This window comes from Numenius arquata, chromosome 3 (genome assembly GCF_964106895.1).
Source record: "Numenius arquata chromosome 3, bNumArq3.hap1.1, whole genome shotgun sequence".
Lineage (NCBI taxonomy): Eukaryota > Metazoa > Chordata > Aves > Charadriiformes > Scolopacidae > Numenius > Numenius arquata.
In genome coordinates this window covers 67,284,002-67,311,545 of record NC_133578.1, presented here as the reverse complement: position 1 = coordinate 67,311,545, position 27,544 = coordinate 67,284,002, and positions in this window count along the sequence as shown.

Sequence of the window (27,544 nt, the reverse complement as noted above, 5' to 3'; positions counted from 1 at the left end):
GATTTTGTTTTGTTTTCCAAATCAGAAGGTAACCAGAGCTCATAACCTGGAAATCATCTCCGAGAGATCTCTGCTGTTTTTCATCTCAATTCCCAACACTTGAATATCAGAACCTATTCCACTTCACAGCATGTAATGGGATACACTTCCATTTTAAGAGTTGTGCAAGACAATGGCCAATACCTCCACCCTTGTTAAACTTTCAAAATCATCTACAAGATGAAAATCATCAGAGCCATCACTGGCACATCTATACAATAAAAGACACTTCAATACTGGATAATTTCAGAATGTACATGATTTAGTCCATCCAGATGATAGAATAAGAATAGGTACATGACAAGAGTAAAATTTACATTTTTAAGATTTATTCTGAGAATCATTGTTGCCAAATCACACTCTTCATGTTGCTGCTACATTGCTTATAGAAATGATGGGGGGAAAATGCATCCTTGATAGCACATGCTGTCAAGAGAAGTGTTCATTTCATTTTCTGACACACAATGGCTGTACAAAATACCTCAGATTGTATTTAATGAATGAATGACATCATAAACTTGAATCAGACACCGCCAGGAGCACAGCAGTGTTTTTTCTATGATCCTTCAGTAGCAGTTTCTAAATAGAAAACATTTGTATTGAAGTCACATTGTGTTTTGTGTAATACTCAAGACATCTTCTGGAGCAAGGCAGTGAAAAGCTACTCATATACATCGTGTCTGGCTCACTATTCCGCAAATTATTTTAGTTATAATCCACAAACTAATGTTCCTGCTGTCTCTGAAATAGAAATCTCCCAACCCTGGCATCTGAGACAATACTGCATTTGGATGATAAAAGCCTGGGTTCATTTTCATTTTTTCTCTGTTTACAAGTGTAAATTCCTTTATGCATTTCTCAAGAGGTTGGTTGGACAGAGTGGTATGAATTAGTATTCCTCTCCTGCAGAAATGTTAGTGATTTCAATTTCTTCTCTTTATCTCTCTCCATACTTTTACTTCAGATGAACTGAAGACCTTTTAAGAGTACTATACAAAAATCAAGACGAACCATCCTCGGACAATACCATGAGCAGAAACAAGAATTTAAACACCGGTTTTGCTCATTATAAAACACATCTGGATGAGTATTGTTCAATCTTCTCTGTTGAAGGTGTAAGAATTCATTCAATTAATAATTGTAATTATACAATTGCAATAATTAAGTCAGTTTTCTGACTTTGCATTGACTCATTACCTTCTTCTCACGGATCAGCAGAGGCGGGATCCTTCAGCACAGGGATGATAACAAACAGTTGTCACAGAGGAGAAAAGGAAATAACATGTTTCAGTAGTGAATTGCCTCTGTAATCCAGGGGCTCCAGTACAACCATGAATAAGAAAAACTCAGGGTCAAATCCTCGATCTAATATGTTGTTTCTTTCCACAAAGGGAAACAATTGTAAGTGGAAAGGCAGAAAGACCCAATTCAGAGTAGCTAAGGATTTGAAATCTCAGTTCCAATCACCTATACCCCTGAAGAATATCTACTGAGTTAATGATAAATTCACCTTTCAGCCTGTATCTCCCACTTGCCTTCCTTTAGCTCCTGAAATATTATCCTGAACCCGAGACACTTTCTCTGATAAACTTTTTTTTTTATTATTTTTAAATGTTTACCCTAATAAATGAATATTAAGAACTTGACATTTCCCAGTGGAAACCTAATTTGTCCAATAATTTTCAGCAAACTCTAGGTAGCTGCAAATGTGTCACATCCAGCTGGATTCAGCACCTGCCATTCACGATACAGTGCCAACAGCACTCACTCAAGCAAGCAACTGAGTACAGGATTGCAGGTCTGGCTCTGACCATTTTCTCTGGCCAACGTCATAAGCCCCTTTCTCACTGCTCCGGTACTCAGACATGGTACACATGGCCAGAGTTAACTACTAACCACTCCTGCTAGTTTTTATGTCCATGTGCAATTGTGTGTATTTTAGCGCAAGGGAAGTGCCTCGCAGAGGAAGACTTCAAAAGAATGACATTGCAGATAATTCCTAAATATTGTCTGCGCTCAAAGAATGCTTAGATGAATGCAGAGTGGATGACCAAGTGACCTACATTTATTGCTCTTTCCAGTTGGAGTTAATTGAAGGGTTGCAATCAGGTATCTGTATCTGGAAATTCCTTACATTCTTGTAGGCAGCATTGGCAGTGTTGGCTCCTCCCTGATCAGCAGAGAGAATATGATGCTGTGTCTGGTCTCTGGAGTATGTGTAGGCTCCACATGGTCCCCTGAATGTCCACACTGAGGTACTGGATAGACTACTACTGCTGCTTTCTGACCTGCAAATCCACATTCCTTCATGTGGTGTCTAGAGCACAAATTTAGGGGAAATCCACACATACATTGCTGTGCACTTGGATTTTGTTCTAATTTGGCATTAAGCCCCACAATATATGTAAAAATTTAAAATCTTACTATTTCTTCTGTCCCTGCCAGTACTTATATTATTATTATTTGGATATATTTGCTCATACAACCACCTGTGCTCTTCAACCTGTTTAACAGCAGCCAATTAGGAAGCTGACAACATAGAGATGCTGAGATATCACAGCAGAATGGCAAAGCAGGGAGCTATCGATGCTATCTGTCCAAGATAGAGACATGGTACTGTAGGAAGGGAAGGGTACTCCTGGCCCCTAGGGAAGCCTGGACTATAGGGCAGACAAGCAAAAGTGTCTTCAGAGGAATCAGCTAATACTGGAATAGTCTTGCACTGTGATGCATTTTGTAAAAATAAAAATTAAAAAAAAAAAAAAAAGGAAAAAAAATGAAAATTCTTCTTCCACAGAAGGATTTATAATCTACAGAGACAAACAGATGTTATCCCAATTTATGGATGGTAAAACTTGAGTCATAATTACCGTGAAATGACTTAATTCACTATCTTTAGCAAAGGAAGGAGGGAAAACAGAAAACTGAAAGCAATGTATTTCAAGAGGGCAGACTTCAATAAACACTGTAAATTGGTGGGTGAGATCTCCTCGGAAACAAGTTGAAGTGACAAAGGAGTCTAGAAGAGTTGGCAATTCTTTAAAGAAATGACAGTAAGGGTACAATCAGAAGCCATGCCAACATGAAGGAAGGATAGGAAGTGTAATCAGAAAACAATTTGGCTAAACCATGAGCTCTTCAATGACCTGGAGCTAAATAAAATGTACAGGAAGTGAAAACTACATTGAAATACTAAAGACAAGTACGAATGAATAGCATAAATATGTGGGGAAAAATTCAGAAAGGCGAAGGTACAAAAAGAGAGGAAATTAGCAAAGGAAGCAATGAGCTTTCTGTAAGCACATTTGCAGTAAAAAGAACTCCAAGGAAAAACAGTGGTTCACTGCTAAACGGAGAGAACAAGTTCCTGCCAGATGAGTCCCAGAAAAGTGAAATGTTTAGTGCCTTTTCTATTTCAGCCGTCACTGGAAAGGTCAACTATGACTAGATGGTTGATACAACCCAGGGTCAGTAACTCAGACTACAACAATGGAAGATGAGATTAGAGAATACTTAGATAAGGTAGATGTTTCCAGTTCAGTGGGGCATTAGGACATTTATCCCGAGATACTTAAAGAACAGGCAGAAACAATCTCACAGGCATTAGTAAATCTCTTAGAGAATTCATGCAAGATGAGTAGGGTCAGAAGACTGAAGAAGAGCCAGCAGACCACCAAGCTGTATGGAGTAGTAATGAAGGAGTAATGAAGGAGCCAGGGAATTATCAGTCTGACAGTCTAATTCGACTCCTGGAAAAATACTGGAAGAAATAATCTAACTACTTGTAAGCACCTAGGCGGTAACAAGGAGAGGAGTATCAGCCAACATGGATTTGTCAAGAACAAATCATGTCAAACCAATCTAATTCCACTCCACAACAGGGTAACAAGCCTTGTGGGTAGAGGAGGAAAAGAAAATGTCATACATCTTGACTTTAGTGGGGCTTTTGACACCGTCTCACATAGTGTTCTCATAAGTAAGCTAAGAAAGCATGGTCAAGATTAAACTGCAGAGAAACAGCATGCAAACCTGGCTCGAAATCTGCATTTTAAGAGTAATTTATCAATGATTTGGTGTCAAAATGGCAGGGTTGTATCAAGTGAGAATCACAGAGGTCTGTCTTATGTCTGGTTAAGTTCAATATTTTCGTAAATGAGGAGGGAGAAGGGATAAGAATGTGTTCGTTGCATTTACAGATAAAATCAACTCAGGCAGTCAGTCTGTAAACACACTGAAGGATAGAATAGGAATCAGAAAAAATGTGACAAATTAGAGAGGCAACCTGCAAAAATGAGGACAAATTTGATAAGAACAAGTGGAATATATTCACTTAGGTGAGGATAACAATTTGTTTAAATACAGGACAGAGAACTGCTGGAGATGATACAAAGAAAGCAATTTGGGATTTATTGTGAATCACAAACTGATCATGAGTCTATAATGTTACGCTGTTGTTAAAAAAAAAGCAAAATATGACACTGGTGCGTACAAAAAAAAATGTCACCTGTGAGACATGTAAATGTCCCTCCTGCTCCCCTCAGCCCTGCGGTACTGTGTCCAGCTTCAGGAAGGACTGACTGTGCAGCAAGAATGCAATGTGGAGAAAAATGTGACCCAGGAGGAAAGAACTGGGATTGTCTTGGACTAGGGGAAGTCTGAGAGGGGATGTGAAAAGTCTTGAAGTGCTTGAGGACAAAAGGAATAAACTCGTCTTATAAGCTGAGGCCAGGATAAAATACATGGATTTTAATTTTAGCAAGAAATCCAACACTAAAAGATTAATTTGACAAACATCTGTCAGAAGAAGTTTAGGTAGAGGTGATGCTAACACCTAATAGATAGTCTAAAAGATTTCAAAATCTTCCTCTTAGCCATCTTTTTCTTCCATGGCACACTGTGTATTTCAGGGACACAGGTCATGGATGATTAACTGAAGTTCACATGGGGCATCTAAGCCAAGCAGAAAATTGAAGCCTGACTTTAACAACAGCAGTTCAAGTGTCTTTACCTCAGAGTATCTTCCTTTTTACTTCCCTCTCTCTCAATAAATAGATTACACATTTAGAATCTTTCTGCAACAAATGACACATAAAAACTTTTTCACATAGTAAAGGAAATAGTCAGGTTAATTTTTTTCACAAGTGAAAAGGAGATTATACCAAAGCAGAGTTTTCTGGTGGAAAATACATTACAAATATACAAATACACCATAAGACTTCTGCATAATTGGATAATAGTTGATTAAAGGTCACCAACAAAGCGTGTTTTGACACAGGCCTGGAAAAATCTCAGCTCCCTCTTGTAACATGTGTCAGTACAGAACAGAGAAATGACACATCCAGTTTATTATGCCACATTTACAATTTAGAATGGATTATTAGTGACAATATTTCTTTCATAGAAATAGCAGATGCCATCTTTTTTATTAGAAAATCTGTGAATAGTAATTAATAGCCTCCTTTGCTATGTTAATAATGCACTCCTCCCCAGTAAATATTGGCTAAATAATTAAATGAAGGATTTTTTTTTCCTTTCCAATTCCCCATGCAATTTGCTTAATTTGATAGATTTTAATTGGAAAAGTGAAGACTTGGTTAATATTTAAAAAACAAACAGTTAATGATGTTCTTTTGCACTGCCTATGTGTATCAGCTCCACCAAGAGGAGCATGCTGTTCTAGAGGGATGGCCACACTGGAATTGAGGCACCAAAGATACCAAACGGTATCTTTGAAAAATGGACTTTTAAAGAACACGTAAGTGCTTTCCTCATTCTGAAATGAATTAGGGTCTGAAATACTCTCAAATCCCAAACCGTTCCTTGCACGTAATTTTGGCACATATATTCTCTGAAAGTTGTCGGAATTGAACATCTCACTGTTTAGATGCCTTTGACAGTTCCACTCTGTACTTAAATAACTTGGTAAAGCTCTCCTCATTTAGTAACTGCTGATTATGCCCAAAGTGGATGAAGGTAATCAGGCACAGAATGCCATACATCTACCTAATATTTCCGTTTACAGATTTCCTGAATGGTTTAGTACTCTCCTATACTTTTAATCTAAAGTAGTTCAGTTTTAATCTTAAATAGTGGTTATCAGTAGCACCCATAAATCATTTTCTACAAACAGTGGTGGCAGGGAAAGGTGTTTTCAGTCCTCGGCAGGTCTGTCAAGATGTTTGTAGAAGTAATTCACACTTGCAGTAACTGAACCTGTGAAAGTTTTGCAACTTGCTTCAAATAAAATCTCTGTAAGTGAAAGGCTAACTCCTGCCCTCATTTTTTTGTGCAGGGTGATTACAGGCAGTAGGTTTGGTTTATGTAAGAGACAATAAAACTACAACTAGTTAGTTACTATGAACTCCATGGTTTTTAACGATTATCTGAGATTTGAACACTTCATTCCCGTTAAAGGTAAGACAAACTGGATGTTTAAAACCCCTTGACTACTTTGAAATTTCCAGCCAGCTTGTCTGAATTCTGCTGAGGGACTGACTTTGTATATATACACGCAAATCCTATTGAAGTCGGTGGAAGTCGCAAGCATGTCTCTGGGGCAGAGTGGGACCCCCCACTATCTAGTCAGTGCGAATTAACAGCTGGGAGTGGAAGGAATGTAAAAAAGCAAAATCTCTTCACAGGGCCACATTGATATGCAAGGGATTTGCTTGTCAGGGTGAGATGTGTGATATGAAGTGAATGTTTATTGCACACTGCAGGGAGCTTCCAATAGTAGCCAAAAGGAGATATCTGTAGTAGATCTGGATCGGAAGCCGCCTAAAAGCCAAGGCGGAGTGAAAGGCCTTTTGATACAGAATGCCTTTGTGATGCTACTTATTCCTCATTGGAGGAAAAAAAAAAAAAAAAAAGCCAGCATTTGCAAAATGAGGAAGAGGAAATTGGGAATCCTGATATTTTATCAGCTCTTGTAACTTGACTATTTTGCTGTATTTTGAAATGCGCTTGTCTATAGCCGTGTGTTGACGCACAAAACTCAGTAAATTCCAGCAATGTTCCCACAGGGATCCAGTGAGGAAGGAGAAAATTTTCAGCAGAAATGATTTGAACTTTAGTCTGATAAGGTGGGTACCTTATCATGGTACCTTACCACACACAGGCTTGGCTGGTACAGAAGACACTCACTATCTCTACCTCCCCTTACCGGGAGACTTATATCCTTTTGTTCACTTGTCCCCTGGAAGAAAATATTAAGGGTTTTTAATCTGTGTTGTGTTTGGGTTGGCCTACTTCCTCCAGGAGAAGCACGGAGAAGAACCAATTTCCTCTTCCAACAAGGACTAGAGGCAGCTAACCCACCCCTGATTTCTTCCATCTGCTACTGAGCTCCTACAAAGGTAAAGGTTTCTGCTATTTGCTGCTGCCAACACTACGTAACCCCCCACCCTTCACGGCGACCAAGACAAGGGTGCCAAATCTTTGCTCAGGGATGAAGAAGGTACAGAAGAAGAAAAACCTGCAGGATCTCAAGTTTCAACTGACAAGTGGGAATGGCTTCAGGCCATTCGGCTGCCAAGGTGACACAGCCAGCTGTCCTCACTGTCCAGACAGCTGGGACATTGCAGCTGCTCATCAACCAGCATCCGAACTGCCGCACTTTGTAATGTGACATTTTGGACTGAGCCGTCATACTTTGCCTCAAGACCCTTAGTATGAGCTGCAGCAGATCAACCAGAGGGAGATGGTGCTGCTGAGAGTTGTGGCTTCATCAGCCATCCTGGTTTGCCAGGGTTGTTCATGAATCACAGCACTCTGATGCAGAAAAACTTCAGTGGATCTGGGTCTAATGCCTTAAAGAGTGAGGTGTGCATCATCCCATATACCACACAGTATCAACTGAAGGCTGATTAAACACCAGTTAGAAAACTCACAAGGTCATTAAAACAAGTCTGCAAAGCATTTCAAGCATGAATGCATGGGCAGACAGGAAGTGTTGCATGTCTGCAACCCAGAATCACACAAACTTTGCTACTGTCAGTGCAAACAGTCCTACATTTGAGGATCTCACTAGGATTAGCACATACTTATCCTTACCTTTGCTTTTCCTCCCCTCTAAAGCACAGTCCAGGGTCCCTTTGAAAACAGGGACAAATACATTCTGTAAATACTACTACTATGCTAGTGCATAGGATATTTTAAAGCCTGAAATATAGCACACATCTGTACGTAGTGGTTAAAGATGGGAGTTAGAAGTGCTGCTATAAATATTTGAAAATAATAGAGCAGGAAGAAGAAGCCAATCCAGATGTTTGTGAATGTACAGGGACTGTCATCTCACTGCTTTGAAATTGTCTTAGATATTCCTATATACACCAACCCAGTTTGACTACTGCTCATACACACGTGTACTCTACTTCTTCTAGACTGGATCCAGGTGGAATCTGTTTGGATGTCCCCAGATAGAGGTGCTCAGCAGTCACAGCAGTCCACCAAACTATCCCTACTGAGCCGCAGCTGGCCAAATGCATGAAAGATGTGTGTAGATAGAATAACTCTGGGTCTATCCTCCAAAATATTTGTTGAGGGTGCCTTGTGCCTACCAGCCCTGTAGCCTCTTGAGTCCTTCTGAGTCCTGCTGGTTAAAGTCTACCTCTTTAAGTGCAATTATCTGCTAGCGCTAATGGGAATTAAAGGAGGTAGCTACCTAATGCCGCTAAGGGTCAGGACATACAGGCTGTATTCTGCTGTTTATTCCTGAATGGAAAACCAGAAGATTTGTCTCTACTTAATGCTCTGTCTTTCTCTTCTTTCAGACTGAATATTCACATTTTTCCATCTAATGCTGTGGCAGGGGTTATACCAGTACGTATTACCATCTCAGATTTAATCCTAATCATTTCTTTTCCACTGAACATCTGCATTTGGGCTTCCTTCCTCCAGTCATGCTGGCTAATGTGTTTCCACAGTCTGTCTCAGTTTAGGTTTGCGTTTGAAAAGGTGGGGAGGGGTGGTAGAAACCTTTGGCATCAGCAGGACATTTCTCCCCTGCTCTCAGTGGCAGCTCTGACTTGGAAAGCAGAACCTGTCAGCCAGAAGTTGGACCCTAGCATCAGCTCTGTTTTCTGCCTTCCTCTGGCTCTGACTTCAAAGCAAAACTTAGGAATAAATTGCAGCGATGTCCCTTGAGCCCTATGACTCAGCACCAGCACACCAGCCTTCTACGTGAGGAAACGTAGCGCAAAAAATACCTTCCAGGAGGCTTCTGCCTAATGCTGGAAAGCATTGATGCACTCCAGCTCCAGGGAAGAGGTAAAAAGTTGATTGCCACCCACTCAATAACCATTTCCTTCTGGGTGATCGATGGAGCGTCGTCAAAGACCAGTCTGGTGACAGATGCCCATTAGCTATCGGAGGCGGAGGACGAAAACAGCTCCATGATAGATGCTCATGGAGAGGGAAGCAGTAAAGAGCATGGCAGCAGTAAAAGGAGTGAAATAGGCTTCCTGCTGAACGGAGGAGCAGACAGTAGGATAAGTGAAGGGACATTGATTGAATCGGAACATTTCTTTAAACTTGGAGCCCCAACTGCAGCACGCTCATTGTGCCGTGTAAAGTTTCTTTCAGTGCATGCCTGGTGACATCTCAACACACTGATTTTAGTATTGCTCACTCTGTAATCCCCGGGGGAAGATATCTGAGCTCTGAAAAGTGCTTTTGAGTCATACCTTCCAACTAAACCCATTTTCCAGTTCCCTCCCTGCCAAGGTCACTGAGTTTCTGATCTCACAAGCAAAAGCTTTACAGGAAAGGTGAGCGGAAAGAGGAATGAAGGCTTGTGCTGATCCTTTGGGGTACCAGCTGGTACAGCTCAGCCACTGCAGTTTGTGGGCAGCGTTAGCTGACATTATGCTAAAGCTCTCGCACATAGGCAGAGCGAGAGCACAGCAGGGAGCAAGGCTTTCCTCAGAGACACAGTCTGCCCTGGTCTCGATTTTGCACAGTGGGACAACCCTCGCACAGGGCTGTAAGCTAAAGCCAAGTTGTTCCTATATCTACAAGAGTGGCTGGCGCAGACCTGATGGAATGGAGTAACTGGTGGCAGGGGAAGGGGCTGTGGGTGAGACATGTCCCCATGCTGTGCACCTCCAGCCGGTGCCTGGGCTTGTGGGGGCAGCAAGGAAACCTCACCTCTTGCTGCCTCCCCTCCCATCACTGCAGGATTAGGAGATGAGAGAGCTCCCAAAGCAAAAATATTTGGGTGTGAACAGGAAGGTCATTCCTTCCCCCACTTCAGCTAAGCTGTTGTGTTATAGCAGCTCTTTAAATAACGTCCCCAGCCCAGTCTGTGAGATGCTGTTACACAAAACTGCATGTTCTCAAACACGTGGTCTCTACCTCCATGTCTCTCTCCTGCTGGTACTGCTTTCCTCTCTGAGCCAGCCTGGCAGCAGGAACAGTACTCACACCCACATACTTGAATCCACACGGGCACAGAATGATTGAAGAAGTTAATAAGCTTCAAAGCAGGTGACAAGATAATCAGAAGTTTACATCAGGACAAGGAGAGGACAGCAGGGCCTTACAATGGACAAATACATGACCTTTGAGTCCTGCATTCCCTGTGCATTCACGCACAGACCAGTCTCTGTTACCAGCGTCTCGGTGCAGGCACATCCCTTTGGAAGAGCAGTCAATGTGGTGTTGCCTGGATCCCCCACCACCAACACCAAACAACTTCCAGCTCCTCCCCAGAGCAGTGGATGCCATTTTATGGACCATCTCTTTTTATGTTACCCCTCCAGAAAGCGTGAACAGCTGGGGTTTGGGATTCGGTGCACACCACAGCACCATCTCAGGTAGGGGAATCTTATCACTGAGCCTGAACCCAAGCCCTTGGAAACGTTGGGGCAATGGTTTACTTTCTACACATATTTCATCAAGCCATCAGACAGCAGAAACAACCAGGGAAGATGAAACCACCCTAATTTCACTTGAGGACCCTATCACAAGGAGCCTTATGGAATAGGGAGGGCTTCCACTTCAGGAGTGTGCAGAAGATATCAGAAGCAATCATTAAACAACTGCATAAAATACACAGTCCTTCCATTCATAAACATTTGGGAAAATTACATCCAAACTAAGACTTTACAGCATAAATTTCCTCCATGCAAAAATAGAATAAAATATATCTACTGGTTCAGCACCATCACACACCTATCTAGGGGTACTGTGAAGGTACAGACTAATGTACATGTAAAACACAATAAATGTATTTCTTATTGGACTCATAATTTGAATTTTTCACAAGAACTGCTTAAATATTTTTACACATCTGCTGAACTGCTTTGGGAGTAACATGAGACTATGTTATGTTTAATAATATAAGGAAAACTTTGAAGCTTCATCTTCCAGATTTTTACTCAAGGAAACATTACTCATTAAACCTGGGCATATTTTCCTTTTCCAGATCAGTGGCTAAAATAATTCCCATTTCAACCAATCTGAAAAGAGAAAAAAAAAAAAAAAACCCTAAATGCCTCTGAAAAAGAATATACTTTGCACTAATCAGAAAAACTTTATTCAAACTGAAATATTTTTGGCATTATCTTCCCCCTTTCAGAGTTCTTTTCAGGGCTATTTTCTAAAATAGCCACATTTTCTAAAAAGGCCACATTCAACTGAAAAGTCAAAATGTTTGCAATAAATACTAGAAAGAAATGTTACAGTACACAATTAAATTATTCCACAAGTTTGATTCAAATTGTTAAACAACTCTATCCTGACCAATTTTTTTTAGGAGACTTTCTGTTTCCAAAAAAGAAAATTATCCATTGCTCAGTTTTAATATTTACTGAATGCCAAACAAGGGAGAAAAAGAATGGGTGCAAACACAGAACACTAAATAACTGGATGTCTTGTCTAACTTTGCAGTGATTCAGGATGTTATCAAAAGGGATTTCTGAGCACCAGTTTAGACCAACTATCTCCACTGCCTCTGCAGAACCCTCCCAGTGAAGAATATATATAAAAATACATTATAATTATATATACTATATACGTACATATGCATTTTTAAATGAGCTTTTGAATAATTGCTTTATTCCCTTCAAAATTTATATGAAAGAAGAGTATATTTCGGTAACCAATGTAATATGTACTCCAACAGGCACATATAAGTACATATATATATATATATATTTCTAAACCATGCAGTTTGTGGGTCATGGTGAATGTTTTACTGCATGCCTTAAATGTACCAAAATTGCTGTAAGCAGATAGCTTTGAAGATTTTTTTTTTTATTATTGATATCCTTGGAAAATTCAGAAAATGCTGAGATACAAAGGGTACAGCAGAGAATTTCATTAAACTGCATAGCTTTTTTTTTTTTTTTGGTGCTAAATGAAAGGCTTTCTTCAAAAGGTTGCAATGTGTTGTACTGCTCAGCTGAATTGAGATCATGTTTTCCTGTCCTTCAAACATCGTCAGCCAGAGCTGGGAGTGGAGGACTCCAAAGGACATACTGGTTCAGCAAGGTGACTAGGGACTGGTGGGTTGTAACAAGTGTACAACCACCATCCTGGTCATGAGTGTCCTGAGCCAGCCAGGACACGGAAAACCAAGAGAGCAAGCCAAACAGCCCGATGATTGTCTAGTTCGATGTCAGATACAGACAGCTGAGGCAAGGAGAAAAGGAAAAAAAAACTGGAGAAAAGAAATAAAAATGTTAAAAAAAATTATTTCTGAAGTTACACTATGAGTTTGTCTTTATGCATAAAATCCATTAAAATTCCAGGAAAAAGGCTACCCCAAAACCATAGCAGCTCTGCTGGCAGCTCCACTCCCTCCCCAGCCTTCTCCCCCTGTGCTAACAACAATGTAAGAAGGACAGACTCCTTAGGACACCACAAAAATACGTTATTTCTCCAGGGTAACCTCAAGCCCAGGGGCCAGGTCATTAACTGGTATAAATTGCTGTATTGACTTCGCTGGATCCCGAGTGATTTATGTCAGGGTACGGCTCTTCACTTGGTGTACAGAGACCACAACAACAGGGCACAATAAATGCACCCACCATCCTGACTGCCCTCCGTCATGTCAGAAAAGCCCCATAAAAACTCGGTTTTGCAAACACCACCACCCTGGGCCAGTCACGGGCAGGAGATAAAGCACTCCTTTCCCCCAGGGTCATGGCCTTCGAGATCCTGCCTCTCACTTCTAAAAAGTCATAAAATGAAGACATTCACTGAAGTAATCCCAGGCCCTGCCCGGGGAGGAAGAGGCAGAGCCCTCTTGGTGGGGCTGCCTGCTTCTGGGATGCATCCACCCCTGAAATTAGCTCTTTGAAATGGCACTGGCATCTTAACAATCTGTGTTCAAAGGAGCTTGTCAGATGAGGGCAATGGTAACGCATTGTACACAGCCCCGTGAAAACTCACCAAGTGTGATTCTGGTCATCCCTTGTCAAGAAAGCTGAATTCAAAGGGAATAGGAGCAGAGGAAGGCCACTGAACTGACCAGGGACATGGAAAGCCTGTTTCATGAGAGGAGACGAGATGTACGAGTTTTGTTTAGCTTCACAGGACAAAGGCTGACACAGAGTACGGTTGTTGTATCTAAATATCCCACACCGATAAATGCCATGGAAGAACTATTTAAGCTACAGACGGTTGTTGGCTCAACAACTGGTGCAAGCTGCCTGTGAAGACACTTAGTGGAGAATAGGGTTTTTCTAACCGTCAGAGGACGACATTTCTGAAAACATAAGAAAAGCTGTGAGATGTTATCATGAAATCCAGACAAGTAAGTCATGGAAATTCATGATAAGCAGAGGGACTGGACTCAGCAAGCCTTCCCATCCCTTCCACCCCTATGTCATATAAAGGCCAGAAGGAATTTTGCCATGGATTTAATTTGGCTTACCCTGAAATGTTAACCCTACCAGCATGTGCATGTGGCCTGATCAATTCTGGGTCTTCAAATGACTCACCACAATTTTTCAGACCAGATAAGGACTTTAAAACAACTGAATGCGTAAATTGTATCTCAGCAACAGGATTCCAGACCTGGGTGCGCAGATCTCAGTGCACAGAATAAACTGCAGTGACCACAGATACAGTTTATTAATCAATTATCTCTGTTTATTGGAGACCAGGATCTTCCTGCTTCTGCTAAACCCAATGACATGCAATGACAATTATATAAACTTTCATGGAACTCCAGAAAAGCTATCAGCAGTTTCCTGGCTGTAATTTTTGAGCTGATCTAATCTGACATATGGTGAATTTTTGAGTCATTTGATGTGTAGAGAGCTAAGTAAACTCCTCTCCAAACAGCCATAAAAAGTGGCCCTGCAGTTTTTGCTACTTTTGGAAACCCAGAAGCAGGTTGCTGCAAACAGTCAAGCATGAACAAAGGAAGGATTAGATCTTACAGCAGATCTTGACCTTGGGTGCATCAAACCTTTTTAGAACAAAAATGTTTTCAGATAAACAACATATTTTTATAAAAGAAGTCAGTCTTCTGCAAAAGAGCATGACTTTTCATCAGAAAGTGCAAAACCTAATAGACAAAAAGTTTTCATCCTAACATAGGATTTTTGTCAACAGTATACTTGCTAAAAAAGTTCTGGTTTTAGCCATTGAAAATGAAAAACTTTTATAAGGGCAATTGAATTTTCAATGAAAAATGACAGTAGTGACTCTTCTGCAAATGGTGGAAATTTATTCTGCAAATAAATTTCATCCAGACATTTGATCCTTTGGGAACTGATTGGTCCTGTAAATCAATTATTTATATATCTAAAGAACCTAAACTTCAAACTTCAGAATAAGATTGTATATCCAGGCCTTTCTCTTAAATAACTGGGAAACACAAACCAATACAAAACCTGTCTCAGAACATCAGTTTTACAACTGATACCTACGGAGTAAAACAGAGATTAGTCCAAAAAAATTGTATTAGCTTATGCTGAACTGCATAACTTGCTTACTGTTTTAGTGGAAAGAAAATGTTTGTAGAAACACGCAGTACACAAAAATGGTCTCTCACAGTCATGCAGCAGCTCCTAGACAGAATGGAATTCATCCCACTTCTCTTCCATCAGCACCTTAATAATAAGAACTCTGGATGTAAATGAGGTTCCTTGTTTCCACAGCAGCAATTTTGCTTAAATGTGCTGTAATTGACTTACAAGCCAGTGACCCCACTCAGAGGTATAAGGGAAGGTGCTGGGCATGTGAAGGAATTTGGTTCCACCAGCAACTGCAACTGCTGCCTGTGCCCTATAGCAGTTGGCATGTGGGGCAAAAGGAGGTGAAATAAAAGGACCTAACCAAAAAACTGAAAAAAATGGACACCATTGCAAAGCTGATCTTGTGCCTGCAGCTGAAGCAGAAACAGAGAATATCACGTCAGAAGGAAGTTTATCCTCAAAAGCTTTCCAGCCCCATTTTACACAACAAAGAGATCTGGCTGGTTCAGATAAGGGGTGGATGAACATCCCAAGTTTCAGTTGCTTATTTATCTGAGCCACTCCACCCTTCACTAAACATCTCCATTCCTAGAATGATGCAAGTCCCTTGATTAAAACAACGAGGGACATTACCGGAATACCTCATTCCACTGTGTTCTGCCTGTCCCACTCCCAGAGAGCCATCAGAAAACCTGATTGTCTCCTCTCAATTCAGCAAAATTCCCACCAGCCTCAGTGACACCCGTACTAGGCCTGGGTAAATATTTTTGATTCATACACAGGTTGTCTTATCCAGTCATTCTCAACAAGCGAGGATATTCCCACACACACGTTTCTTAAATAAAGTTTTTCAGTGGCTTTGTTTGTACAGCAATGCAAGCGCCTTGCATGGAAAGGATCTTTTATTCCAGCTGCTGGAACGACAACTGCTCACAAAAACTGAGAAGACTCTATACCAATAGGTCCCTGTGAAGAAGAGAAAAGACAACCTTGTCATGGCGTAGACCTTCCTTTGCCTTTGAAACCTTGCATGCTTCAGTCAGGTCTCCACCTGTATGCTCAAACTTTTTTGATATGCTAACTTTAGAGACCCTGCTTGATCAAAGAGGAAATCCCTGTATAGCAAATGTGAGTCTGTAAAAAGTAAGCTCTCTTTTCTTAGCTATCTTTTGCCAAATTATTGGAAGCGCTCCCTAGGCTTTCTTTGATGAACTGCATATGGAAAATCATTTCCGCTCACCAGTCTTCCAGAGACCTCCCAAAAAATAACCCTGACTTATTGTAATGTCACTTATCCATCACAGAGACGGAGCTGCTTTCAGGAGAGCTGAGCTGCAAATCACTTGCTCAAGTCTCAGTACATTTAAATTGCTGTTCTGTACCTGGCTAAAAATAGAGAGGGCACAAATTCAAATGCACATCCAAACACGGTTAGTTTTTCTCTACTGAACTCAAAATTATTATCCTTAGGTGAAAATCTCTTCTCAGATTTACCCCATCATCTGTCACCATAAGGGTGGTGGGCCATCACTGTCTCACCATCTCTCATCTGACATCTGCCTCCTGCCAGGTCCCACCAACGCTGTTAAAAATCTCTCCTTTACATTCATGTGTAAGTGAATTAGTTCATAGTTTCTTCCAATATTTTCACATCTTTGGATGTTTCACCTTAACATATCCTCCTTTTAGTGTCTATTTCCATCTCTTTCACTTGCCTGTTAGACTTCAACCAATTTAGCTTGAATAATCACTTAGTCTGATTTACTCCATATGTAAATCAATCTGTTGTATTATTTGTTTGAAGAAATTTTAACTATTTCTTGTGTGCAAGATGATACGCATTATTAAGTTTCATCCTATGGCATCAGCACAGTTAAAATCATCACTGTCTCCCTCATAATTCAGATTCATCTTCTAATGACCTAAACATTAACAAAGTAGATATGGGTCATTTGAAATGTGTATTCATCTTTACCAAAACCAAATTGCCCAGCTGCAATAGAGCACATCATTTTATGCATTGTGGTAGAAAATGACGTGACTCCAGGAATTTCAGATTTTAACCAGCATTTTTCTAAGACTGATAATTATCACAATGCACAACCTACAGAATTCCCCTAGACATTGTCTGCAGATAATCTGCCACTGTAGATCTCTGCACAACCTTAAGACCTGACCTGAATATGGTTCCCTATTCTTTCTACCCTCACATATGAAAACTTGGCATTTCATCAGTTTGCAGCTAATCAATTAATAGGTCACTCATAGACTGTGATGTAGTCAAATATTAACAAGGAACTGACCTCCTCCTGTCACTGCAAAACCTTTGCATTTGTGGCTTCAGTGGATGAAAAAACATTGACCAGCTCTGCTGGGATCTCCATGAGTGAACATCCCTCTCTTAAACAATAAGACTTCACTTGCCCTCTGGAATATCACAGCATCAATCTCTCACGTATTAGGGATTTCCCCTTCGTGCTGTTAACATACCTTGGACTCAAACAAATACCAATAATTAACAGGCTTGTTGAGGAAAGAGAAACAGCTTAGGGCTTGTCTATATATGGAATTATTTATACTCTAGTGAGGACAATCCTTTTCTTGAACCTATGCTCATCCTAAGCTTGCTTGCTTATTACTTTGCGCAGAGAGGCAGGACAGTGAATCTCGTGTGTACTCATGACCCTTTGTCTCAGAGGATGGACTTTGTGAAGAGTTGCTCAGGTTTTATTCCCTTAAGCCAGCAGATAGATTGTTTTAAACTCCAACCTTGTACATTTTCAGGAAGCTAAACTGCTCTGGATCTGGATCTAGCCCAGAAAAAAAATAGAAGCTATAGGTCATGGTTTGTGCTGCAAAACTGGTGCCAATGATTTCGTGGCAGATAGTCACACATCTGAGTCAGACCTAAACAAATGTGGCTAGATCGTGTCAGAAGGGTACAGAGCCACCAGAAGTGCAGTCTTTTAGATTAACCAAAAAAGCAAAGTTCAATCCTTGCCTCTGCAGGTACACTGAAGCTAGTCCGTCTGTGTGCTCTTTCTGGGCTACTAACTCTGATGCCCTTCATAAATCTCAGCCTGGTGAAAGATGCCGGATTCCCTAGTAGACATTGGCAGGATAAAGGTATTTTTTTGTTTCCTAGGAACCTGCAGTTGAGCTGTTCTCTGCTTTTTCTGGGTCTTGTCTTCAGCAAGAAAGAGAGATTTTTATTTATTTTTTTTACAAAGTAAAATTTCTCCTCAAAAATTTCTGGCAATTGTCTTCTCTCTTTGTCACTTCTTTCTCGTGGAAAAACTTAGCATACCTCTAGCTGGGACCTACAACTTTCTTATTCATAAAAGCTTCATATTTAAAAGTCTATGAATCATTTTAGTGAAAAAGTACCTTCCAAAGCTCTCCCCAGGAAAAAAAAAAAAAAAAAAAAAAAAAGAAAAAAATCAATAGGTTGTCTGTGGACGGATTTAGGGCTCTTAAACAAAGGCCACCTCTCACCTCACAGGCCTGACTGAACCAGTCCAAATGTCTCCCTCAGCTCACCATTTCCAACACAACTGCAGCTCTGGGAGGTCAGACCTGGTGTTTCAAATCCTTTTGAGCTGATATAGATAACTTTTTTATGCTGATACAGATACCTTTCTTAAGCTGATACAGGCAAGAATGGCTTCAAAATACCCATCAGAACTTGCTGACCCTCCTGGAGTCCTCTTGTCCTTTGTGGAACTATTTATTTTTGTGGAAGTGGTGGAAATCTGAGGGACAAAAAAAGGTAGAAAGCATGCTGCAATACTGCTGGGCAAGAATGGGGTGTCTGCACTTCTTCTGGAGGCTACAAGAGCTTTACAACCAGATTTGCGAACACCGAGAGGATGGTTTGGCTCAGTCATTTTTGTGCTAAGAGTTAATAAATCTGTGTCCACAACATCATACCTCCCCAGAGAACCCAAACTCAGTGATCTTCCCAAAGCCAGCTAGCTTCCAGAGCCATGTACAAAGTCAGGCCTGTAATTATGGCTTTGAGAGGCAGACCACGTTATGAATGATCAAAATGAATCAGAAGGGAGAAAGGACACAATAACACCCTCTCAGCTCAGCATGATGTGACCATCAATGGGCAAGAGCAAAGATGGCAAACCAAGCAAATGTTTCTAGAGCTCTCTTCTCTATTCCCCACTCCATGGTATCAATGGGAAGGAAAATGGGGTGCAAGGTCCAGAAGGGAGTTGCAAACAGCTCCTTCTGACTGCATTTTTAGCCCTATCAGGAGAGCACGATTGCAGAGGAAAAAGATCCATCAGTCTGTGTAATCTCTCTGATGTCTGTATGTCATGGTTTAGGTGGCAGGAAGGAGCAAGACTTGGTGATTACTAATTTCTTCACAGAGGCAAGGAAGGCAGAGTGCAGCTCAGGTAATAATGGTAGAAGCTACTGTAAGAAACCTTTAGGAAGTCAAGATGCCAGATCCCAAACTGGGAAGTCAACAGGTATGTAGGACAAAGAGAAGATGCCATGATTTAACAGATTGAAAAAAAAAAAAGAGACTGTGGGCTTTTCTGTGGAGACATGTCTGTGGAGATAACCTCCAGCCATCCTGCGTGGTGATTAGCCATGTGCAATAGTGGTCTCTGCACTTCATTCATGGCTGAGCAGAGTTTGGAAAAGACGCTTCACTTGGGTCCTCAGGACAGGTCTATACTCATGGTGGAAATGAAAAACTAGTTGCTATTTTACACTGATCTGCTGGGTGGCAACTGGCCTTTGGGTAAACAATGAAAACTTCTCTCACACTAGTGAAAAATTCACTTATTTGAAGTGACTATCCAGCTGTAAAATGGCAAGGCTGGGGGGAAAAAGAAAAAGACAAAAGAAAAAAAAAAGGAAAAAACCCCTTCAGAATTATTCACTTTTTAAAAAAATTACACCTTTCTTATTCCCATAATGTCAGTCCAACAATTGTCCAACTCTCCTCTTTGTAAATTAAACCCCATGAAGAAAACACTTTTCCCTTTTCATCATAAAAATGTAGGTACGTAAAAGTCCTGACCTTATGAATCAGGGGCCAATTATTATTTCTAAATGTATGCTTACAGACAGGCAAGTAGACGCTGGATAGACCCCAAAAGGCTGTGGACTGTGTTCTGGCTGCCTATTACAGTCATTAAGTGGGTGATTCATTGCCTAGTATTTAGGGCTGCCAGACTGTGCTTCTCTATGCAATAAAGAGGGAGAAGGAGTTGCAACATCAAAGTCAGGCACTCACAGTCAGCCATCTGCCTAACACTTTGACTTATGACCCTTTATTGTGCATGGATTAAAGTCTACCATGGTGTACTCTGATCACCTACCAAACATCAGCACCATTCTAGGTATCCACATTCATACCAGGGGCTCTGCTTGGTATAAAGGCCAGCTAAGCTGGGATATGAACACAGCACAGAAGGTCACTGAAAACAATATATGAAGGAAGGCTGGCAATGCTTTAGAGAAGAACGGCAAAGAAACCACATTTGATGCTGTGTTCACCTGCTGTGGCTTAGGTTTCATGGAGTGGACAGTGGGATGCAAGCCCACAGCAATGCATAGCTGTCCCCACTCCCCCAGTATCTCTAAGGGCTGATCTCAAGGTGCTTTGCTGAAGTGAGTGAATGGTATTGTTCCCCATTTTTCCAAGGAAACGGAAACATCTCAGCATCACCGAGGTTGCACAATGAGAGTCAAACCCAAATGGTTGCTTCCCGGAGTCCCACTGGGATGCGGGGAGGAAGAGCTGGAAACTGGTGTGCCACCAACCTCCAAAGCAGCATTTGAAGCCAGGACTGTACTGCTGATCCCATACTTAATCCACCCCAGTGCAGTTCAGTGGCAGGCAATTAGCATGTCTTTGTTGCGTGAACTCTCCTGCAATGTACACAGGGCTGTCAAAACCACAGGTCTGCTGTGATCCTCTCGGTTCAGACAGATATTAACCCTGGAACGGAGGGAGCAGGCAGAGGTGTTTTGGCAAAGCTGCTCTTCCCTCAAGAATCAGAGTGTGTTGCTTCCTGAACAAGCCCAGACCTGTTCGCTCGCTTAATTGTATAGCTACAAGTTCATTTCCAGCTCTTGCTCTTGTCACCAGGCTGTGTAAGACCTGACAGGTTCCACACGTCAGGCATGAGACCTACACTCTTGACTCCTGTCTTCATCTCTGGTACATCAGGCAGTGACAGAGCAGTGCCGCAGGTGACACCAGCAGAGAGTGAATCACTGCGGTGCAAAGAAAGCTGCCATGCATCACTGAAGACGTCAGTGGCACAGCCAGGCCACCGGGCAAATAGTGGCAACATACTGCGTGGCTCGGGATCATTCGCTCACGCTTGATTTTCATTTCCTACTGTTAGGAACCAGATCAGGCCATGCACTAGCAGCAGGGAGGGATGGTGGCTTTCAGGAGCAGTTAGAGAAGCCAAGGTTAGGCACAGGGGACAAGGGGGCCCAGTGGGTTGGCTCATCCCTGTGAAGCTATAGAACACCTACAAACACACAACCACTCCTGCCAGTGTGAAACAAGAAGCTCTGTACAACGTCTGGGCAACTCTTTGAGCACCTACCTGTGAAGCCCTTTAAAAAGACAGGGGGGTTCCAAATGAGCTGGTCAGCTTAATACACCCTGAAATATTCACATATCTGAATACCCCATTCAGCTGGGTGGTTAGTCTGTGACTTGCTTCTGAGGACAATATTCAGGAAATATTGTTGCAATAATAATGTATTTATTCCTGTTTGCCCATTTGGCAATTTCGAGCCTCACCTGTTTCAGTTTGCTCATTCCTCTTGCAAAAACACATGTACGCTCACATAATTCATCGTGCTCACATAACTCTTTGTGTTCTGCTGCTGTGTTTATTTGAGATTCACACATGCACGCACACTTGAGAGGGAGATAAAAATCACTCTGACTCAGAGGCTTTATCTTGCCTGTCTGTTCCTCAAACTGGTCCATTTGACTTGGGAAGGAAGAGGATAATTTGATTCCCAACAGAAAATGTCCTCCTTTGAACAGATGTTTCTGCAGAGTTACCCATTCCCCTAGATCTTTTCTGTGTGCTGTTTGCCTTTTGTTTTCCTTCATCCCTGTCTCATTTTACAGTAACACATTTGAGATAACCCATTCTTCTCCCAGGGAAATGTCATATCTAGCCCATTCACAGCCAGGCATAACTGTAGAACTCACAGTACTGCCTCCTGTACCAGCCTGTGTCTTTAGATGATAAAATACTATCTGGCTGGTCTTGCATTTAAGCCAGCAGATGCTAGTATGACTACATTTCAAAGGACCCCAATCAATCCATTTCCTTCATTGTCCCACTCTTGCAAAAACCTAGACAGAGAAGCCTGAGGCTTTGTAGTTTTTGAAGTGCTCTAATCTGGACAGATCTTACCATTGCTGTCATAATTGATTAAGCTGTTGCCAGCATCCCCTGCATCTCCTGAGAGCTGTCATGGTTCACATTCATCAGGGTGTGCTCCAAAGTTCACACACTTCCACAAGGCACAGCTCAGTGAGAGTCGAGCGTCATTAGAATAATAATACTTTGCACTTGCATCTCGCCTTTCATCACAGGCTCCCAAGGCACTTTGCAAATACTCAGGATCCATTTCTGCTGCTCATCGTCACACTCTGTTATACTGTAAAACAATCCTCTCCCCTCCCAAAAATGTTCCATGCAGTTATTTGCAGAGCAAGATACACCAAGGACAAGTAAATGCTTATCAAAAAAGTGTTACAACACTTACGAGAGATAAAGGTTATTCCTGTTTTACAAATGGAAAAACTTAATGGCTGTGTTTGCACTAGTCTGCTAAGGGTGGGTGAAAGCTGCCCCTGAGATGTGCCTGTCTCCCACACTGGGTGTCTGCAAGCGTTGTCTTGGGCAGGATCAAAGTAATCCCACGCAGGATTTTGTGACTCCAAAATATAGACTTTGTCATAGGCTCAGAGACAGAGTGTGAAGGAGCCATGAGGGTGGGAGGTGGATGCATTGGGGAGCATAGTGCATTTACAGGTGATTTGGAGCATCTTCTTTCCATCCTCCACATGATTTACAAAAGAGGATGCAGATGACTCAGTGTGAGAGCTAACACAGAGCACAGCATTTCCAAATTCCTGCTCAATGTCTAGTTGCTACAACTTTTCACCTTTTGCTAGCCCATGGATTCATTAGTTATTTATTTATTAGGTGCAAAAATGTACCTATGAAATGTATTTTCAGAAATAAAAAATAAAATTTATTTTTCCATGAGCCAAACAAATAGAAGTTTACTCATCCAATCTGTGTGCACAGACACAGATGCAGTGGATACTAGTTTTTAAAGATGCATTTAATGCATGTGCAAAGCCAGGAGAGAACAAATCAGGTCCATGTTGATCTAGATGCTCATTCTGTGGGAAAGAAGGCTTGCTGTGTGTATGTATCAGGTAATTTTAAAACTGAGTGTTTTCTTCAAAGTGAAGTGTGTATAGAAGGGGAGATTCACCTCCATAAATAAATGGAGGTGGGGATGAAAGGGGCAGAGGGAGGGGCTGTCCTCTATTCAGGCTGGAGGTCTGTGAGCAAACAGCCGAGCAAGAACAAGGGAAGAGGCAACAGATGGAGAAAAGGAGGCAGGAACAAGCCTCGGTTCAGCTGAGGGACTGGGTGTCTTCACTGGCTGCAGAAAAACACAAAGGGAAGATTCAGCACAGGTCAGCACTGAGCAGAGCCCTGTCCTGCGAGACTGAGAAGTTGCAATTTGCCTTATCTCTACTCATTTCTTGGATGCTTGTTAAGATGATGACTTTGCACCTCTACTTGTCTGCTCTCTCCTTTTCTTCTGTCCAGACTTAAACAGGGAGAAGGCAGCAGGTTACGAAAATAAAATAAAACAGCTCACTAAAGAAAGGGCAAACTGACTTGGAAAACCAGGAGCCATCTCTACTCCTACCAGCTGGAGTTTCTCCCACTTCTACAGCCATTAAAGTTATGAAATGTTTGGATGTTTTACTAATTCCATTAAGAACCAGAAAGGCTGTTCCCACCATGACCAGAAAATGAAACAGCAGCAATCACACGGGAAAATGCTCAGCTTTCCAGACTCAGCAGTTTTATTAGTGCAAATACCCTCCAGCCAGCCAGCCACACGTTTGCCTGTTTCCTCACACTGAACACAAACTCAGCCTGCAGAGGCTAACCTGGTGTTACTAACCTTCTTCTCCAGCTCATTCCACCAGCGAGAAGGAATGGCCCACCAAAGAGGACTCTCACCTTGGATTCAGACACATATTTATATTTTTTTCTCTTTTGTAGACCGCCTGAGTGACTTTGGGCAAGTTGTTAATAGCGGCTGTTTCCCAGTTCCCCGGCTGTGAAATGGAAATAATAACACTTCCATGCTGCAAAGTGGTACTAAGAAAGTTAATTTTGATGCTAATACAAATCGTGGAACCACCATCTCTCCATATTCCCAGGCTCTGTCTCTAGCCTGGGTCTAGTTCTTCCCTAGGACTTCTCTAGCAGCAGCAAATGTGATAAGCAAAGGGGTTTGTTTTTTTTTTTTTGTGGTGTTGTATATTCTTTTTTCCTTGATCACACAGTCACGCAGTCATTTCCTTGATCCTGGAGTCATGTGATTCTGGATAATCTCGCTCTTCATTAAAATAAAGCCTAACTTTCATAGTCAGGAGAGTGCAGGATAGGGGGTGGCAAAGGAAAGAAATGAAAGCCTGAAAGCATGAATGCAAAAGGGAAGCAACTGAAACAGTCAACATTAGTTATTTTAAAGCATCAAGATTTCTAAGCTGATAGAGGTTTTATTAAGGATAAAAAAAATGGTTTGTAAGTGCAGAGCTGACAATACTGAGTTTCGTTCTTCCTGTTTTTTCCCCTTCAGGTGCTATTACAGTACAGATCAGATCAGCACAATTCGCTCCAGTTCACCAGCACAGGCACCTAAATTACCACCCCAGCACTGCCTGAGTCTTTGAGACAGTGAGACAGAGCGCGGAGCTGAGCCTTGAAGCCAGCTCACACTACGGCAATCTTGCTCACTAGCCAGCAATGTGACGAGGGTATTAGCATTTAGCAAAGGTATATAAAGCCGTGGTGCCTGCCTCAAGGAGCTTACAACATTGCGATACAGACAGAGGGACTAGAACAGGAAGCCACATAAAAAGAAAAAGAATTAAGCAGACATGTTGGTTATGTATTTCTGCAACCACATCAAGCCTGGTCAAAGGGAGGAAACAATTGTGTCCTTGAGTGCGATCCCCACTCATGAGTCCTGGCTCCGGCAGTCACGCGCGGGTCGGCGCAGATCGGCACAGCTTCTCAGCGCCCTTTCCCAGGACCAGCCCACCCCCCTGCGCCGGGCTGCACGGCAGGACACGGAGAGGCATGCATAAGTTAGCCGTAAGCCACACATGTAATTAAATTACTGGTTGGTTCAGCTAGTGAAAGCAGGCACGAGCTACGTACAATCTGCTAACATTTTCGAACCCTGTCATTAAAAATTCCTCGCTCCAGCCTGTGCCAAACGGAGTGAGTAAAGTCTGTGGCTCCCAGGGCCCTGGTGCTCCCATCACAAGCTGCCTTCTTCCTACAGCAGCCGTATTCCTGGCACAGCTGCACAGACCCCAGCCTGTCCCAGACCCTCGTACCCTAGAAGTGCCAAGACCATCCTGCTTACTCTTCTACCCCAGGGCTGAGGTGAATTGTGTGGAAGCCTGAAAGGAGGGACAGCTGCCTGTTCTTCCTAAGAAGCTGGAAAATTCCCAGGCAATCACTCAAAGGAAAGAAAATCTTCTCAAGAGCTGAGGAAGAGAGTCAGACACGTAGGACCATGGAAGGACTTGTCACAGGACACTGCAAGTCACTGCTGGAGCTGGATGGAGACATGAGGAGCCCTAGTCCCTAAGTACCGTGCTCTCTTCCCTTAAACCAACTCAGAACAAGGCAAATCAGGATAAGAAAAGGATCAGACTAAGGAAACTTTCTCTAATGTTAGGGATGCCAGCACCTCCAGGCAATGGTGCTGGTAGTAAGAACCTGTTCCTAAAGCTGTACAGAAAGTGATTTGTCCTTGACTGTTCTGTGGAACTTAACTATAACTAGGATCACTCCAGCCTCTTTGGGTACCTGATGTCCAAAATAGCAAATTTCACAGTTTAAGCCGTGTTGTGGAGGCACAAGGGACAATATAACCTGATCCTATTTAGCAGAAGCGGTCAGTATTTCTCAGGTATTTAGCGTTCTTCTGCAGAAACCCACCAGGCTGCTGCTCAGAGCGCTGCACATCTTGCTCTCCCTCTTTATAGTTTATTGCTTTCTTAAAGAGAAAAAGTAAATGGGCCAGATCTGCAGCTGACTTAAATCAGCATCTCCCTCCTGAAGTCAATGAAGCTACACCAGCGGGCACTAGCTAAAGATCTGGCCCAGTGAGTTTAGTGCCATGAGGTTATGAATCACTGTTATTATGTGGCGCTGCATCTAATTGCCTGATCCCTTCTCCCCATCTCCCCAAGGGGTCCAGAGCATCCCTCCTTGTAATGCTGCCAGCAGCAGGGGGAGATGAGAGTGTAATGTTCAATTATCTTTTGCATGTTTTTCCAATAGTAAATCACAGCAGGGGATGTGACCCCCTGCTAATTGGAAGTCATGTCCTGTGGGGTTCTCTTCTTCCCTTTTGCTCCAATGTATATATTTGTATTAAATACTGATAAATGGCACAAATGTGGAGAAGTGGTAGATCCAGTTCAGTTATGGCTCTAATGAAGATTTCTCTCACAGGCCTGTTTTTCTCTAGTTTCAAAAATGTTCAATCAGCCAGCCTGTTTATGCTAGGTCTTAGCACAAGAGGCTAAAGCTGATGGAGATTCCTTCAGCCAAACCTGACTTAAATCAACTGAGCTGTTCCTGTGTTGTAAGACGATAATGTTTCTTTCACTACCATCTACCACAAGGTCTGAAATCCCTCCATGACCGCTTTGTGTTTCAGAAAGGGTGAAACCTAGAGATGGTAATGCAGTAGACAGGAAGCATTTCTGTGTAGCTCATCAGCAAGCCAGTTTAGGTTTTCAAAGGGATTTAATCAGGGTGAAATTCAACCCCGTGGTCAATGAAGCACTTACATTCCTCCCAAAGCTCAGCAATAAGGCATAGGCACTGAGGGGTGAGATTGCCAGGCAGAGATTTCCCGGGGGGGGATGCGCAGGCTGTGACACCCCATTGGCACTGCAGAGTGATGGGTGTCCTCTCTCGTGTCACCCAGGCCCGACAGCACACCTCCTTCTGGTTTGGACCAGGGTCACCAGACTTTCTGGTGGTGTGTACCATCCCAATGTGGAGATGCTTCTTCCCACCATACAGGGAGACTACTGTTCTCCCTGTGCTCCCTTCACCCCTTAGGTCTGTGTCTCAGGCTTTTACAGCCTTGTAAGCCCATGGGACATAAGTACCTGGTCAACTTGTTCTGCATAACGTGCTCAACAATGGGGCAGCTACTCTGGAAAGAGCACTGGACCATAACCAAGCATGACCTCCCAGCAACGTTATCACCAA